General features: G+C 50.0%; 1 protein-coding gene across 4 annotated transcripts in view; it reads left to right on the forward strand.

The window, feature by feature from the left end:
• Positions 1–851: 851 nt before the first annotated feature.
• The window catches only part of TNRC6C (trinucleotide repeat containing adaptor 6C), a 110,867-nt gene continuing 96,257 nt past the window's right edge, over positions 852–15,461 (forward strand). For 3 of the 4 annotated variants that reach the window (XM_037157681.2, XM_053659219.1, XM_053659220.1), the window contains exon 1: positions 1,127–1,207. The gene's annotated coding sequence lies outside the window, so the exon portion shown is untranslated. Of the gene's footprint in view, positions 1,208–15,461 lie in introns of all 4 variants that reach the window. The other variant, XM_053659221.1, reaches the window with a different exon arrangement.

Raw genomic sequence — 15,461 nt, forward strand, 5'->3', positions numbered from 1 at the left:
CTGGAAGGCGCGTGGCTAGCAGAATGCTCCCGGCCCGGCCGGCGCGTGTACGTGTGTGCGCACTGTGGGGAGATGCAGGGCGTGTGCACAGCATGGGCGGGACGCGTGCCACTACGGGCGCCGGGTGAAAATTCCGTACAAAACCGAGGCTCCGGCGCTGCGGCGGGCTAGCCTGGGGAACCTAGTGGATGAGCAGGGCCCTGTCCACGGCCCATGGTTCAGCGCCCTAACACCAAGCGGCCGCACCAAAAGACTGAAGGGAGCTGTGCAACTCTCCACAGACCCCTGGCAAGGCGCGAGACCCCGGGACTCGCACGCGCCCGGGCAAGCAGAGCGCGCACTCAGCCACTGTGCCAGTGGCTGAGTGTACACGACTCCGCGCGCTCCCCAAGCCTTCTAGGGAACCACCGCACTGGCGGGTATTAACTGGGAAGGAGAGGGCGTGGCCTGTGCGAGACCAGCCAATGAACCAGGGAGGGGCGCGAGAGGGCGGAGCTGGAGTATAGAGAGCCTATTGGCCAGCTGGCCTCCGGTATGCAGATACTGTGGAGTCACGTGCCAGGGGCCGGGACGACTTCCTGTTGGAGGCCAATTCGGGGCGGGGAAGGGGGCGCGAGCGGCCCGTCTGGCTGGAGCTGGGGGAGGGGGGGTTCTTGTCAGTTAGAGCAACAAGATGGCCGCGGTGGCAGCTCCGCACCTCAGCGCGACGGCCTCGGGAGCCGCAGCCACCGCCGCCGGCCCCGCCGCTCCGCAGCCCTGAGCACCATCCCGGCCGCCCCCGCCGCCCCTGACAGGGCCCTCTGCGCCACCGCCGCGCTCCTGCCGCCGCCGCCGCGGGCCAGCCTGAGCCGGAGGCGGACGGAACGCAGCCGGCCGAGCGTCGAGCTCCGAGCCCCGCCACTGCCTGGGATCCCGGGCCGCACCGGAGCCACCTTCCCGCCTGTGGGAGCAAGGAGGAGGGCGCGTCGCGGCGTCGCTGGGGCTGGACCTGGACCTGCCGGGACGCGCCACCGCCCACCCGCCCGCGCCGCTGCCGCCGCCCGCGCCGGGAGCTGAGCCCGCGGCGCCGGCGCTGAGCGGGCCCCCGCCGCCCGAGCGCCCCGCAGGCCTCAGGGCGGCCGCCTGGGTTGTCGTCGCCACCGCCGCCAGGCCCGCGCCGCTGGAGCCCAGCCGAGGAGTCGTTGCTGCCGCCGGGGACGGAGCCCAGGTGAGCGTGGGCCAGGCTCCGAAGAGCCGCAGCTGACCGAGCTGGCGGCGTCGCCTTTGTTCGGCCGGGCCCGGAGTGCGAGGGGTCGCAGGTCCCGGCGGGAAGGGGTGCGCAGCGCGGGGCGGCGGGAGGCGCTGCCCGCGGCGCGGTGTCGTGCGCGCGCGTGCGCGCACCGGGGAGAGCGGTTCCCTGGGCCCGGTGTGCGGGGAACCTGGCGGGATCGCAATGGTGACACATCAGTTGTGGTGTTTTTAAACTGATGCGCTTGGTGGAAGCGGGATCTCCCCGAACGGTCACCCAGGGTTTTGCATTTGTGATGGCATGCAGAAACCCGAATGTTTTCGGGGTAGGGCCTCCGCGCCGTTGTTCAGGGGAAGAGCAGCCCCGGGGCGTTCTCTGGTGGAGGGTGGCCCGGCCTTGGCCTGGTGCAGGCCTGGAGTTAGGTGGGCTGCCAGCGGCGTCGCAGGCTGCAGAGCGATGCGCACGAGGAGGGGAGCCGCGCCACTTCACAGCTGCCCTGCTATCAGATCGCGTAACCCGAGCGCCCGGGCGCCACCTCGGCACCTTTACCTTGTGGATGAGATTTAATTGATCGGTTCGTAGCTATTAAAATGTGCAGATGCGAATTTAGGGGCTCCCTGCACGGTAACCGGCCGGGCAAACAGTTCTCTTGCAGCTTGCGCGGAGCGTGGGGAATCTCACCGAAGATGCAGGATCGCTGCCTCCTAGTCGCGGGCGAGGGAGGAGCCGCAGATTCGGCTGCGGCTATTGCGGTTTAAGGCACTTGGAGACATCCGTGATTCTGCACGAAATGAGTGCGTTGCCTCGAACCTTTGCCTATGTCGGAGTGAACCTCCATTTGGTGTGCTCGGTTATTTCTCGGCGTGAACTGCAGATTGTGAACTCAAAATGGTGCTCTGTAGAGGTCCGGCTCAGGCGTCCTGCAGGAGTTGCGAGTTGGGGGCGTCTGGCTGGTTTAAGCCATTGTGTTGCCGAGGTTCAGGTTTTCTCCTGTATCCAGCGTTCAGGATGATGTGCTTCGGCGGTGTAGGTGGACAGCGCATGGTGATCGCTGCGTGGAGCTGTTACGTCTCTAACTAACTGACCCTGCACCAGGCTTATTTTAGGCGAATTGTTTCCTGCATTCACGATTGAGTGGCTGGTGGGGGGGGATGGTTGAGACACTGGAAACGTAGCTTGAGTGGTCTCAGAGGACAGCGTTGGCCGGTTCGAACTGCATGGGGATGCTGACAAGTACATGCACAGACGCGGCCTTCCTTCAGGGCTGTAGGAAAGCGTGAAGGGTAGAGGCCAGCCCCAGGCCAGAGGAACTCGCTTGGCAGCGGGCGCCTCAGAGGAATGTACATCATTTCAGAACCACGCAGGTGGTGCAGGTCTTTGAACGCCTTTCAGCGTGGCATCCCTGCAGTGCTTTGGTGGGAAAAATGATGCGAAATGGGGTTTTCAAAATGACCCACCCAGGTGTAGTATCCAAATTAATTTCATTGTTGCTGTTTTCAGAAGACAATAGCCTGATAAATGGTTACTTTGCTTACATATACTGAAAGTTTGTTTTTTCTACAGAAAGTTCTTAATATGTATATTTTCATGAGAAAAGAGGTTCTTAGAATCTGTTTTCCTTTCACAAACCTAGAGAGTGGTAATAGTAAAGTTATTGGGAAAGGTAGATTATGTTTACGGTGACGCAAGAATTGTTCAAGTTAGCACTTCCTCAGCCAGCAAACTGGGTCCGCATTCCAGGTAGGATGTAAATACCTAAGGGCGTCCTTATGGGCAGATGGTTTCACAAGCCTGATTCTGAGTCTTCACATCCAAGTCCAAGGCCTTATTGAGGACCAGTGCCTCTGTTTTACTGTTGAGGTATGACATCACGTTAGGTTGACACCAAGGTGGTCACAGGCTTAATCCTGTTTCATTTGGATTCTGGCACTTAAGTATAGTAGTAGGAACCAGGGGAATATGTAAACATTGATTTTACATTTTCCTCCTTACGGCGTCTGTTACTGTTCTTTATTCAGTGGCACGTGTCCTAGCGCCCGCACAGAGGTGGTTTTGTAACACGTTTATGCTTAGTTGGCACGGCGATTGTGGAGCAGGTAGTTGCATTAGACGCTGGGGTGAGCTGTTTCTTTTGATTCTCAGTGACTGAAAAATAAGTCATGGAGCGACATAGGAAACTTTGTGACAGCATTTCTCACCGCCACCGCCTTTTCGTTAAGCAGCTGGCTTTACGGAGATAAATTTGTGCTTTTCCCAACGCTGTCATCTGGCTCACGTCCAAACCCATCTGGAGGAGGAGGGGAGGAGGTCAGGCCGGGAGCGGCAGCTTTTCCTCAGTGAAGGGACCTTTCGGCTGAAAAGAAATGGAAGATGAGATCCCTGCAGTGCCCGCAGGGCGGGCATTTGCAGTCCAAAGGAGGGCATCGGGGTCCTGAGTGTCTGCGTGTTCTTGCTGAGCTCCAGGAGGTGATACCAATTTTTAAAAATTGTTTTTAAAGATGACTAGGGAAATAGGTCTGTTTACCCGTGATTCGGTTTGGTATCGGGTAACTTCCCTGATAACTTAGCGTGTTAAGGGTGAAGAGCCGTTTTAGTGACTATTTATGGCCCTTTTTGGCCTCCCCAGTAGGAATTACATTGGAGAGCCTGCCTGCTTACAACAGCAGGGTGTCTTGTCTAAAGGTGACACCTGAGAAGATTTTATAAGAAGGAAAATGCATTGGCCGTGAAGTCTGAGGCTGTTCCACCCATCGGAATAGCACATGGAATAATTAGGATTTGGAGATGGAGCGACCCAAGGCTACTGAGGCAGTCACCGAAGCCTGTGGGGAAGGGGCTGAGAGCAGGCGGGCGGGGGAGGGGCCAGGTAAAAAATCTTTGTTTTACTTTGTTTCTGTTTTCTTGAATGAAAATTGTTTTGGCTTCTTACCCATGATTTTGAGACAGTCACATGGTTCTTACCTGTCATTCCAGCTTTACTTCAGAGGCCTTCTGATGGTTTAGAAATCTTTTGAAGGGGTCTTGGTGCTGTGTTCTATTTTCTATGGTAACTGATTTTACAGTGCTGCTGACTGGATTTTATTTGCTTAATTAAGACACTTAATACCTTGATAATTTTGTTCGAAAATGTCATAGGTTTAAGTAGGCAGAACAACATCGAATGAGAGCTAAGCTTTTTTTAAAGCAGATTTCAGACTTTCTGTGAGTCAATCTAAACATGATTACCTAAAATTTTACTAATTAAGTAATTTTTTAGTCACAAGATGAGCATTCTTTACTTTGCAACATAATATACAATAAGTTTTCTTTAAATACACTTTAATGCAATAAAGATGTTCTCATAAACATTCAGCTTATATACAGCTTTTCAGGAATATAGTTACTGAAAAATATAAAGGTCACTTGCTGTCAGAAACGGCTGTATGACCTTGCGTAGTGATTGTGTGCCTGACGTTGACACCAAGACGCCTGTGGCCCTTGCCTAGTGAACTTGTTTGAAGAAGCTGACAGACCGACTCCCATAAGTTTTCTGTTGTGCATATCCTGCCTTTGAACTGTAACTTTCTTAGAAATAATAGATGTATTTTTCAATTCTCCAACTGGGATGTGATGAGCTTTTGCATGTTCAAAACATGGTGAAAATTCATACCCTTTGTGTCATTTTGGGAGTTAGACTAAAAATGAGTTCTCTTCTTGGCCACTGATGCCTGCAGAGAGCAAAGAAACCATCGCAGCGGTGGGTGCTGTTTGCCGAGGGCGCGCTCTCGCTCTCAAGACTGCAGAGCTGGGTGCAGAGCGGGCGGGCTGGGGGTCTGGCCAGGGAGCATCCCTGTGCGGCCCATGTAGCTGTACGCCCTGCGGAGCCCCCGTGCTGCGAACCACACGGGAGGGGCGGCCTTGGGAGAGCAGCCTTCACTGCTGTTGGAACTCTTACTACTGCGTGGCGGCGCCCAGAGTCCCAGCTGTGTGGGGGACTTGGGCTGTCTAAGACACCATGATGTTAAGGACGGGCAAGGATGTGGCTTCTGGCGTGTGTCTCTTCTGGGCCAGTGGGTTTAAATATTTGCTCTCAGAAATATGGGGTGGCGAGTTGTCTGTCACAGGGTCTCCCTCCTTACATGCCTCTCGTCAAGACACTTCCATTGGAGAGAGGCACGTCTAGTCGCGGGCCTCTGGGCCACGGCACACAGGGCCCAGAGGGTCATTGGGGTCTCTGCCAGGTGGACTGATCTGATGTGGCCGGTTCCCATTTTACTTCCTCCTAAACCTTTTCTGACATCAAGACATTTAAAATTTTTTGTACAGAAATACGGAAACGAAAGAGTGTGCTAATACGTCCACTCATTGTTCTTTAAGGTCACAGCATTCTCTGTGACCAGCACCCGTTTGTATAAATCAGGGTGATCCCTGAACAGGTCTTCTCTAGAGACTCTTTTCCTTCTTTAGGACGTTGTAGACATTAATGCGTGTTACATCCTCACAGTGTTCTTCCTCTGAAGGCCTGCGCTGCAGGCCCACAGCACCACAACGTCAGGTCAGAGCGTGCGCAGCAGCGGGAGCAGCCAGCCGCCGCGGAGCGGTGCCCAGGCGCTTCCTGGGGCCGCGCCTCTGCTCTGTGTGCACGGTCCAGCCGACTGAGGGGGCCTCTCACTGCCGAAATCCATTGCTCGGTATCGTTTACCTTTTAGCCCCAAAGATAATTTCTTTTTAATTACTCTTTTTAAAAAAGATTTTATTTATTTATCTTTAGAGGGGAAGGGAAGGAGAGAGAGAAACATCGATGTATGGTTGCCTCCCGAGCGTCCCGTGCTGGGACCTGGCCTGCAACCCAGGCATGTGACCTGACTGGGAATCGAACTGCAGTTGTTTGGTTCGCAGGCCTGCACTCAGTCCACTGAGCCACACCAACCAGGGCTTTAATGACTGTTTTAATAAGCGGGGGAAACCTCAGTTAAAATAGCAGTCGGGAATTACAGTCAGATCCGGAATTGGGAATGGCAGTGTCGGCACGACTCATCACCTCTCGGCCATTGGTGCCGTGAAAGGGTTCATGGCAGAGTCGTTGAGAACCAGGGTGCATGGGGGTGGTGCGCACGCAGAACTTCTGCCTTGACTGCATTGTGGTGCCTTCTTACACAGGAGATAAAACGTGGAACACTGAGGCGGAGGGGCACTGTGCGGGAGGGGTCAGAATTGGCTCTGCTCTTCGGGAGGCGATGTGGGGCGGGAATAGTCAGAAAGCATCCTTGCAGATAACCGGCACCCCTCTTACAGACAGCCCTCCACTGGGTACCGCTGATCTGTCAGCACTTGCTCTGTGGTGGTGTGCCAAGGATGTGGTGTTACTGTCTTCTTAACCCTAACGGCGCCCCCAGAGAATGGCTGCTCTTATTAATTCCATTTACAGATGAGGAGAGGGGGCCAGACAAGGAAAGTCACTCCCACAAGGTTCTACAGCTTGTAGGAGGTGAGGCCAGAAGTGAAACTCAGCGCACTTCAGAGTCCTGGGTAAATAGCTATTCACCTTGGATTGTTCGGACAACTTTTATTTTTATTTTTTTATTCATTGATTGTGGGGGAGAGGCAGGGGGCGGGAGAGAAAGAGAGAGACACACACAGACACTTCGGTGATGCATTCATTGGTTGATTCTTTGATGTGCCCTGACTGGGGATTGAACCCCATAATCTTGGTGTATGGGGTTGATGCTCTCACTGAGCCACCTGTCCAGGGCTTGAATGGCTTTTAAGTTAGCCTTTCTCCCTCCAGTTTGTGTCGCACCCATCCATCTGCTGACAGATGAGTGCTTTCTGGACATGGGATCAATGTTACCTGTTTGTCCACTGCAACTTGTAAGGTGGGGGTGTACTGTCCCTGTGTTCATTTTCTAGGTGGGGACCCTGGGCTCCTGGAGGCTGAATGATTCGCCCCAAGTCGAAGGCTTAGTGAGTGTGTAGATCCTCTGCCGCCGAGTCTGAGCCTGTGCCGTGCCCCTGGGCTGCCCTCTGAAGCCCAGGCCTGGTCACTTCGTTCCTTCCTTTCCTGCACAGAAACTTAGTGCCTCTTTGTGCGGGGGGGGGGGGGGGGGGGGCACACCCCCCTCCCAGAGTTGTCCTACTGGTGAGGGGGATGGCGCCAAGTGGGAACAGGACGACTGTGACAACATTGCAGTGACAGTTAAGGGTTGAGAGGCTTTCCAGAGGTAGCGACGTCTGTAGTCGTGTAGACTTAGGGAGCCTTGCACCCCATCTCCCCTCTTGAAGACATGTATTAATGTACTAGATGCTTGGAGAAGCTCAGCAGCAAAAGAGCTGTGTTTGTTACCTTTATTAGTCCAGTCCTTCCCAAACATGTGACTACCACGCGTCGCTTTCCCTTCACACCATCTCCTGGTTCCGTGGAATGGAGTTTGGGAGCGTGCAGGGGGAGGGCCTGTTCATGTTGAAGAGGGAGGGGACCTCGGGTCCAAGTGGCCGGCCAGACTTTCCGTCAGCAGGTCCTAGAGGTTTGGTTGGGAGGGTATTCTGCGCGGAGACAGGCAGGCCATGTTTAGGGGACATATTGGAAAGTGACTGACATAGCAGCTTGGACTCAGTGTTTTATTCAATAAATGACACTGACGTCTAGCTGGAAGGGAAGGTTTGTGTTGGCAGTAAGGTTGAAAAGGGGCTTCGTGGGCAGACCCTCCTTCCTGCCTGCTTAGGAACTATTGATGGTTGTTGATGGGTGTGATGTAAGCTCAGAGGTGGACCAGAAACTTCTGTCGAGCAGAGATGGAGCGGAAATGAGCAGAGATGGAGGGGATATTAATTGGAAGCATGAGAACCATGCGATTGTAGCTGTCTGTGTGAGGTGCTGCAAGCTAGGACACGCATCACGGGAGGGTCGGCCTGGAAAGGTGCGAGGGGGGCCGGCCGGCACAAGGCACGGGATGACTGGCGTGGGCCGTGCAAGAGGGACTTCGCTGAGGTCAGGCCTGCCGTGTTCCACGCTTCCTGGGACATGTCTGAGAGGCTCTGCGAAGTAAAGACGCTAACCCTGAAATGTTCGGTTGCACGCATGCAGTGACCCCGCAGGTTTATTTGTTTATATTATTTTTCCTGTGAACCCACAGAGGTCTTTTAGACTCCTTCCCTCCCACCTCCTCCTATCATGTTTATATGCTTACATTTTAAACTCCAGAATGCTTTACTTAATGAGATACCCATTCTGACATCATCACACTGGAACACACACAGGAGAATAAAGCCAGGCTTACACAGATAAGCTCAGGTCATGGAAGGCAGTCGGACGTTTGTCTGAGATGTTTTTACAAGCACAGACCAGCGCCGGGCCCTTGCAGCAGCCTCTGTGACTGCTGGTTAAAGAACCAGACGCTTGTGCTGCTGCTTCCAGTGTCTCTCGCCGAGTCCTTCCGAAAGTGCTGACAGAGAGAGGTGGCGCAGATCAGTGGCCTTAGCAGAGCGCAGTGCCTGCGGCTCCCGGGCAGAGATCGGACGCACCGCCTGGGTCCAAGTGTGTGATGAGCCACGTAATGATAGGGTTGTGTCGGCAATGACGGGGCTGCTTTCAACGGAATCGAATTCTCAGTGCCGGTTCCGTAAAACATCCTGAACTCAGACTTCACATAACAGTCCCTAACATACTGTAAACGTGATGGATATTTCCAGAATTTTGATAGAAAAGAGAGAAAACAAATTATCAAGATATTCTGGGAAACCTAAAATCAGATTATGACATAAATATATGCCAGTGTTAGTTTCTAGAACTTTTTAAAGGTTAGATACGTTTAATAGATTCCTTTACCCAATAACAGATTTCTTAACAAAGAAATTAAAACCAAAAAATGGACTTTTAAAAAAACTGCCATAGAATAGGGTGGGGAAGGTTCAAAACAGACACAAATAGTTGTTTAGCACAATTGGGTGGTGGAAAGAACCTTGGTCACATTGTACCTTTGTACACATCATGGCCTTGTGTCGTGTAGAAGAGCAGTGTCCCCCTCCCCATCCATCACTGCAGGTTCTGAGTCCCAGCGTAGCCCCTTACCGGCGACGCGTGCTGTGTAAAGGGACCTTCATCGTCCTGGTCAATTCTCCGCTGGACTTTGAGTCACTTGACAGCAGGGCCGGTAAAGTGTTTCTATTCGCACAGTACGTTGTGGATGCTGAGATAAGTTTTTCACTTTATTTTCACTTTATTCGTCTGTTTCTTCAGGGACTCGCTTCCACAGACGATAGTGGGCAGAGGGAAGAGGTTGATAACGAGCGCTCTGCCTCCTTCCTGCCGTCGTTTTAGGGTGGTGGCGACCCGTGATTTCAGACAGTGGGCCTCACCTGTGGGGATTCACCTTCAGGTGTGAGGAGAGTTGCGTGGAAGAGTCAGTCTTCAACCGTCCCTCGTGGGTGCCTTGGGCTGTTTTCTGTGGGTTCCACGGGAATGGTTGTTTCCCTGAGGCCCTGGGTACGTGCCACCCATTGAACTGTGAAGACACGATGGGATGTTTCTTAGGGATATTTGACTTCTAGGTACGATGGGTAACATTATACAGAATAATTCCTGGTTTGCCTACCTGTTGGCAGATGAGAGTTGTGACCAGCGGGATCGCCGGGTGATCCAGAGTGTGCGGTGAGCGTGCGGTTGGCGTGCGCCAAACTCACCCGGCCGGTCTCCCCGGGGGCGGGGCTCTGCGGAAATGGAGCAGGCTTTAAAAGGGAGTTGTTAGAATTCTTTTCCTCGAAATCAATTTATGTGCTCTCATAACTTAAGCACCCCTTTAGCAATTTATTAGATGTGGTTATTTAATTAACTACACACGTGCCTATTTAACCTTCAGTGGCAGGATTTTGATTACATAGATCCTGCAGCCTCAGAAAATGGCTCTTTCTCTTTAATTTGTGATTTTTCTAACTAAATCTCAAATTAGTGAACATTTGTGAACAGTTTCAGCATTCAGCTTCAGGATCATTCAAAAGTTTTTCTAGTCTTTCATTTGTATTTCCCATCACTTTTTTCCTCCCCTTTTAAAAGATTTTAATTTATTTATCTTTAGAGGGGAAGGGAAGGAGAGAGGGAGAGAAATATCAATATTGGTTACCTCCTGTGCGTCCCCTGCTGGGAACTGGCCTGCAACCCAGGCATGTGCCCTGACTGGGAATCAAACCACGATCCTTAGGTTCGGAGGCCTGTGCTCAATCCATTTAGCTACACCAGCCAAGGCCTTCCTCCTCTTTTTAAAATTTGCTGTTTTCACATCCTCAGGTTTGTTTTATTTTACATTTTCTCTCCTGAAACTTTGAACTTGAGAGATGGGAGTCGAGGCCCGGTTTGAGGCAACACTGCTGCGGGGGAACCATCTGTTTTCTTTCATTCTGATGTGTTTTTGTGCTGCAAAGTGTGTTTGCTCTGAAAATACAAATTCACCGCTGGAGAAAGGGTTCTGAACTTCCTAACGGCTCTCGTGTCCGAGTCCCTGTCTCATGTCAAGTATGGAGCACTTACTGTTTTACCTCGTTTATGCCCATCAGTGGGCGAGGATCCGAGGCCCCCGGAGCTCTGTCGTCGCCTCATTCTGGTGGAGGGAGCGTTTGCGCTGTTTCCAAAGATCGGAGAGCTCTCCGGGGCCCAGACAGGGTCTAATCTGAGCGATTTTCATTAAAAAGTTACCAAATGTTGCATAGATTACCTGTGTCTAACAGATTTACAGCCCCAAATCATATAATTTGGGTTTTTAAAATATATTAAGGGAACACTAACTTGGATGTGTTTATAGAAAACCTCACAGATACTTGAAAAGCCTGCTGGTGAAGAGAACATCCTTTGCTCCCTGATCCTTGCCTCCAGCACCCAGAATGCAGCTGAGGGGGCCGGCCGAGGGGGCCAAGGGGCCGCGGGACCCACGCGGCTCTCGTGGGTTGTTTTTTTCTGCCACAGAGTAGTTCTCTTGAAGCACTATTTGAAAGTCCATGTTACTGAAAAACTGAACCCTGTTTAAAGGGATTCTAGTTTTGATCCACATTTCTATAAAAATCTGTGTCACCGTGCAACTAGACCGCTTTGGTTGGCGGGGTGAGCTAGGAGTGAGCTGTCTTTGATAGTAAGAGCAGCGTATGAATGGACGATAACTGCCTTTCTTCTGTCTAATTCAGCTGCTTCCTATTCAGTCTCAAATCTCAGTTGGAAAGCAATTTCCCTCACTTGACCCATTTTCCTTCTACATTATATCTTTCTTCTGACTCTTCAACACAAAATTTGAAGGAATGAAGTATTGTAAAAGCCCCTGTAGACTTCGGAGCTAAGGAAACTCAGACACCTTCTGTAGGTGAGCTTGCTGTCTTTTGTTTCATTATTTGGCTCTCTGGTTGGAGGTATGACGATTTTGCTTCCTTTCTTAGATATCCCTGTATCCAGAAGAGATACTATGTTAAGTTCCTGAGATTGGTAGAGAGGCTTATGGGTATAGGGAGGGGTAAGGATCTTGTTTAGTTAACATGGACAATTTAAGGGTGTTCTATTTTAGTAAACATGTGTGCAACAAGTCTAATAGTAACATGAATCAAAGCCTTAAAATGTAAGGATAGCTTTTCTGTCTTTTTAAAAAGATTTTATTTATTTATCTTTAGAGAGGAAGGAAAGGAGAGAAACATCAATTGTATGGTTGCTTCCTGTGGGTCCCCCGCTGGGATCCGGCCTGCAACCCAGGCATGTGCCCTGACTGGGAATTGAACCGCAGTTCCTTGGTTCACAGGCCCATGCGCAATCCACTGAGCCACACCAGCCAGTGCAGCTTTTCTGTCTTTTAAAAAAAGATTCGTAGTAAATTTGGAGTTGCACAGCCATGACCGTGACCCAGTTGCTGAGCATCTTCGTCGCCCCCCAACCCCCCCGCCAACCTGCAGCCAATCCCGTCTCACCCTCGGCCCCAGACAACCACCAACATCCTTTTGGGTCCCACAGCCTTTCCCTTCCTGGAAACATCATATGCCTGCCATCTGGCTGCTTTCACTTGGTATGGTTTTTTTTAAAGATAACTTAAAAAACACATTTTATTTATTTTTAGAGAGAAGGAGGGAGAGAGGGAGAGACACAGTGATATAAGAACATCGGACGGTAGCCTCCCATAGGTTCCCTGACCGGGGACCAAACACGAAACCCATATTTTTAAGTGTCTTATTATCTGGACAGCTAGGTCTCTTGATATCATCTGGTAAACGTCAGCACCTCTGTGGGTCACAGGTATGACATGTTGTCATGTTTTGACATTTATTGTCTTTCACATCCATGGATAATGTGCTTAAATTGGCCTCTGTCCTTGCAGACCAAGTTCTAAATGTCTTAACACACTAAACATAACACCAGTGTCCTTCATGAAACTTCTGGTTTTACTCACGGGAGCTTTCTCTTTGCTATCTTCACTCACGCCTTTGGTGACCTCATTGAGTTCGACGACTTTAAATGCCACACACACCCTGGAGACTCCTAAGTTCTGTGTCACCAGCCCGGACTGCTCCCCACACCCAGTGTTTGCATAGGCACTAGCCTTCTCTACATGCTGTTTAAAGGGCGTCCCCGCCGCACAGGCCCAGCACTGCCCTCCTGCTCTGGGGTCCCCACTTCGACCTGGCTCACCCTGCATCTGGAGGGCGCTTCCATGCTTCCAGTCACTCCAGTCAGACCTTTGGGGTCCCTTCCTTCTCGTTTTTTCTCCACGCATAATCCGCATGGAATTGAACAGATTTTTAAATGACCCAAGGACAAAGAAGCGATCACAGGGAATGTCAGAAAAAATACATTACCTGGCTGGTGTAGCTCAGTGGATTGAGCACGGGCCTGTGAACCAGAGGATCGCGGTTCGATTCCTAGTCAGGGCACATGCCTGGGTTGCAGGCAGGTTCCCTGCAGGACAGTTCCCTGCAGGGGATGCACTAGAGGCAACCATACATTGATGTTTCTCTCCCTCTCTCCTTCCCCTCTAAAGATAAATAAATAAAATCTTTTAAAAAATTTTAAAAAATACATTAAACTGCATTAAAAGGAGAACAGCATGTCAAATTCATGGGATGCACCAAACCGCACGAAGAGGGGAACTCACAGCTTCAAGTGTCTGTGTTTGGAAAGGACAGAACTGTCAGGTCAGTGACTCGAGCTTCCGCCTCGAGTGAGAGTGAAGGACAGACTAAACCTCTGGTGAGAAAACAGGACGGGATAAAGATTTGTAGAGATCAGTGGAATAGAGACAAAACTAGTAGAGAAGGTCAGTAAAATGAAAAGCTGGTTAGTTGAAAAGATCAACAACATTGAGAAACCAGTAGCTAGACTGACCAGGAGGAAAACGGAAAAAAGAAGTTGCCAAAATGAAGGATTGGGGGGGGGGCACGAGCGCTGATCCTGCGGAAATTAAGTACACACCACGAGTAACTTGATGCCAACAGATCAGACAGCTTAGATGAGGGATGAAATCCTGGAAATAGACTAACTACCAAAACTGACTCAAGAAGAATGAAAAATCTGAGTGAACATATAACAAAAAAGAAGTTAAATTAGTAAAGAAGTCTTATCGCAAAGAAAACCCCAGCTCATGTCGGCTTCACTGGTAACTTGTGTCGAATGTATGAATACAAGGGACTACTACTGCCAAGCCTTCACAATCCCCCAGATCAAGGCAGATCACACTTCCCGGCTGACTCTGTGAGGCCAGCATCACTGTGATTCCCAAGCCAAAGACATCATAAGAAAATGAAGTTATAGCCCACTATCGCTCATGAACATAAACACAGAAATCTTAATATCCAGAAGCCACGCCCAGCATAGAAAGGGTTATGATCAAGTGGGATTTGTCCCAGGACTGCAAGTTTGGATTAACATCCTAAAATCACTTCATGTAATATTGGTAGAATAAAGGAGAAAACCGCATGATCATCTCAGTAGACGCAGACAAATCCAACCCTCAGCCGTGATAAAAACTCTCAGGAAATGAGGTATGGAAGGGAACTTCTTAAACTTGATTAAGAGCATATGGGAAAAACACACGAAGTTAACATCATACTTAGGATGGGTGACTGAATGCTTCCCCTAAAATTGGAAACAAGAACGGCATGTGAATTGCTTCTGTTCAGCGTGCACTGGACACGGAGCACCTGCGGTCAGGTGAAGGACAGAGAAGCGCTGAGGCAGCAGGGAAGAAGCTACCCTGGCCCACAGGGGCCGCGGCTCTCTACGGAGAGACCCAAGGGACCGGCACACACAAAAGAAGCAGCTGCGACTAGGAGACAAGTCCACAGGGTCACAGGATACACAGTCAGTATGCAGAAGTCATTTGTATTTCTTGTGTATCTCACAGTAAACAGTTTGAAAATGAAATTCTGAAAAGAATGTAATTCACTGTAGTATAGTACCAAAAAGAATTAAATACTCTAGAGTACATTGCGTAAAAGAAGTGAAAGGCTTTTATATTAAAAACTGCAACATGTTGCTGAGAAAAATTAAAGATCCAAATACATAGACATTCTATATACATGGATGGGAAGACACAATATAGAAATTCTCCCTAAATTTATCTATTCAGTGTAATTCCCATCAAAATCACAGAAGGCCCTAGCTGGTGTAGCTCAGTGGATTGAGCACAGGCCTGTGACCCAGAGGATCGAGGTTCAATTCCCAGTCGGGGCACATGCCTGGGTTGCAGGCCAGTTTCCAGCAAGGGACACACAACAGGCAACCATACGTTGACATTCTTCCCTTCCCCTCTAAAGATAAATAAATAAAATCTAAAAAAAAAAAAAAAATCACAGACGGCCTTTTTTTTTTTTTTTACATAAATGGAGAGGCTGATTCTAAAATATATATGGAGATGTAAAAAACTTAGAATAGTCAAAACAATTTTGACAAATAAGAAAGTTAAAAGAGTTAACATTCCCAATTTAAGAGTATACCGTAAGGCTGAAGCAGTCAAGACAGTAGGCGTGGCATGGAATTGACAGAGTAGACAAAGGGAACAGGTGTGTTCAGAAGCGAACCTGCGCATTTGTGGTTGAATCTGGTTTTTGACAAAGGCGTCAGCACAGTTCAGTGGGGGAAGGAGTGTCTTTCCAATTAATGTGCTGAAGTAATTGAATGTCCACATGCATAAAGGAATTCCAACCCTTAACCTCACACCATACATGAGAATGAACTCAAAACTGATCATAGACTTAAATGTAAGAACCGAAACTGTACAACTGTTAGGAAAAAAAAAGA

This window comes from Artibeus jamaicensis, unplaced genomic scaffold, assembly GCF_021234435.1.
Source record: "Artibeus jamaicensis isolate MK-2021 breed Jamaican fruit bat unplaced genomic scaffold, CSHL_Jam_final contig_2259, whole genome shotgun sequence".
Taxonomy (NCBI): Eukaryota; Metazoa; Chordata; class Mammalia; order Chiroptera; family Phyllostomidae; genus Artibeus; species Artibeus jamaicensis.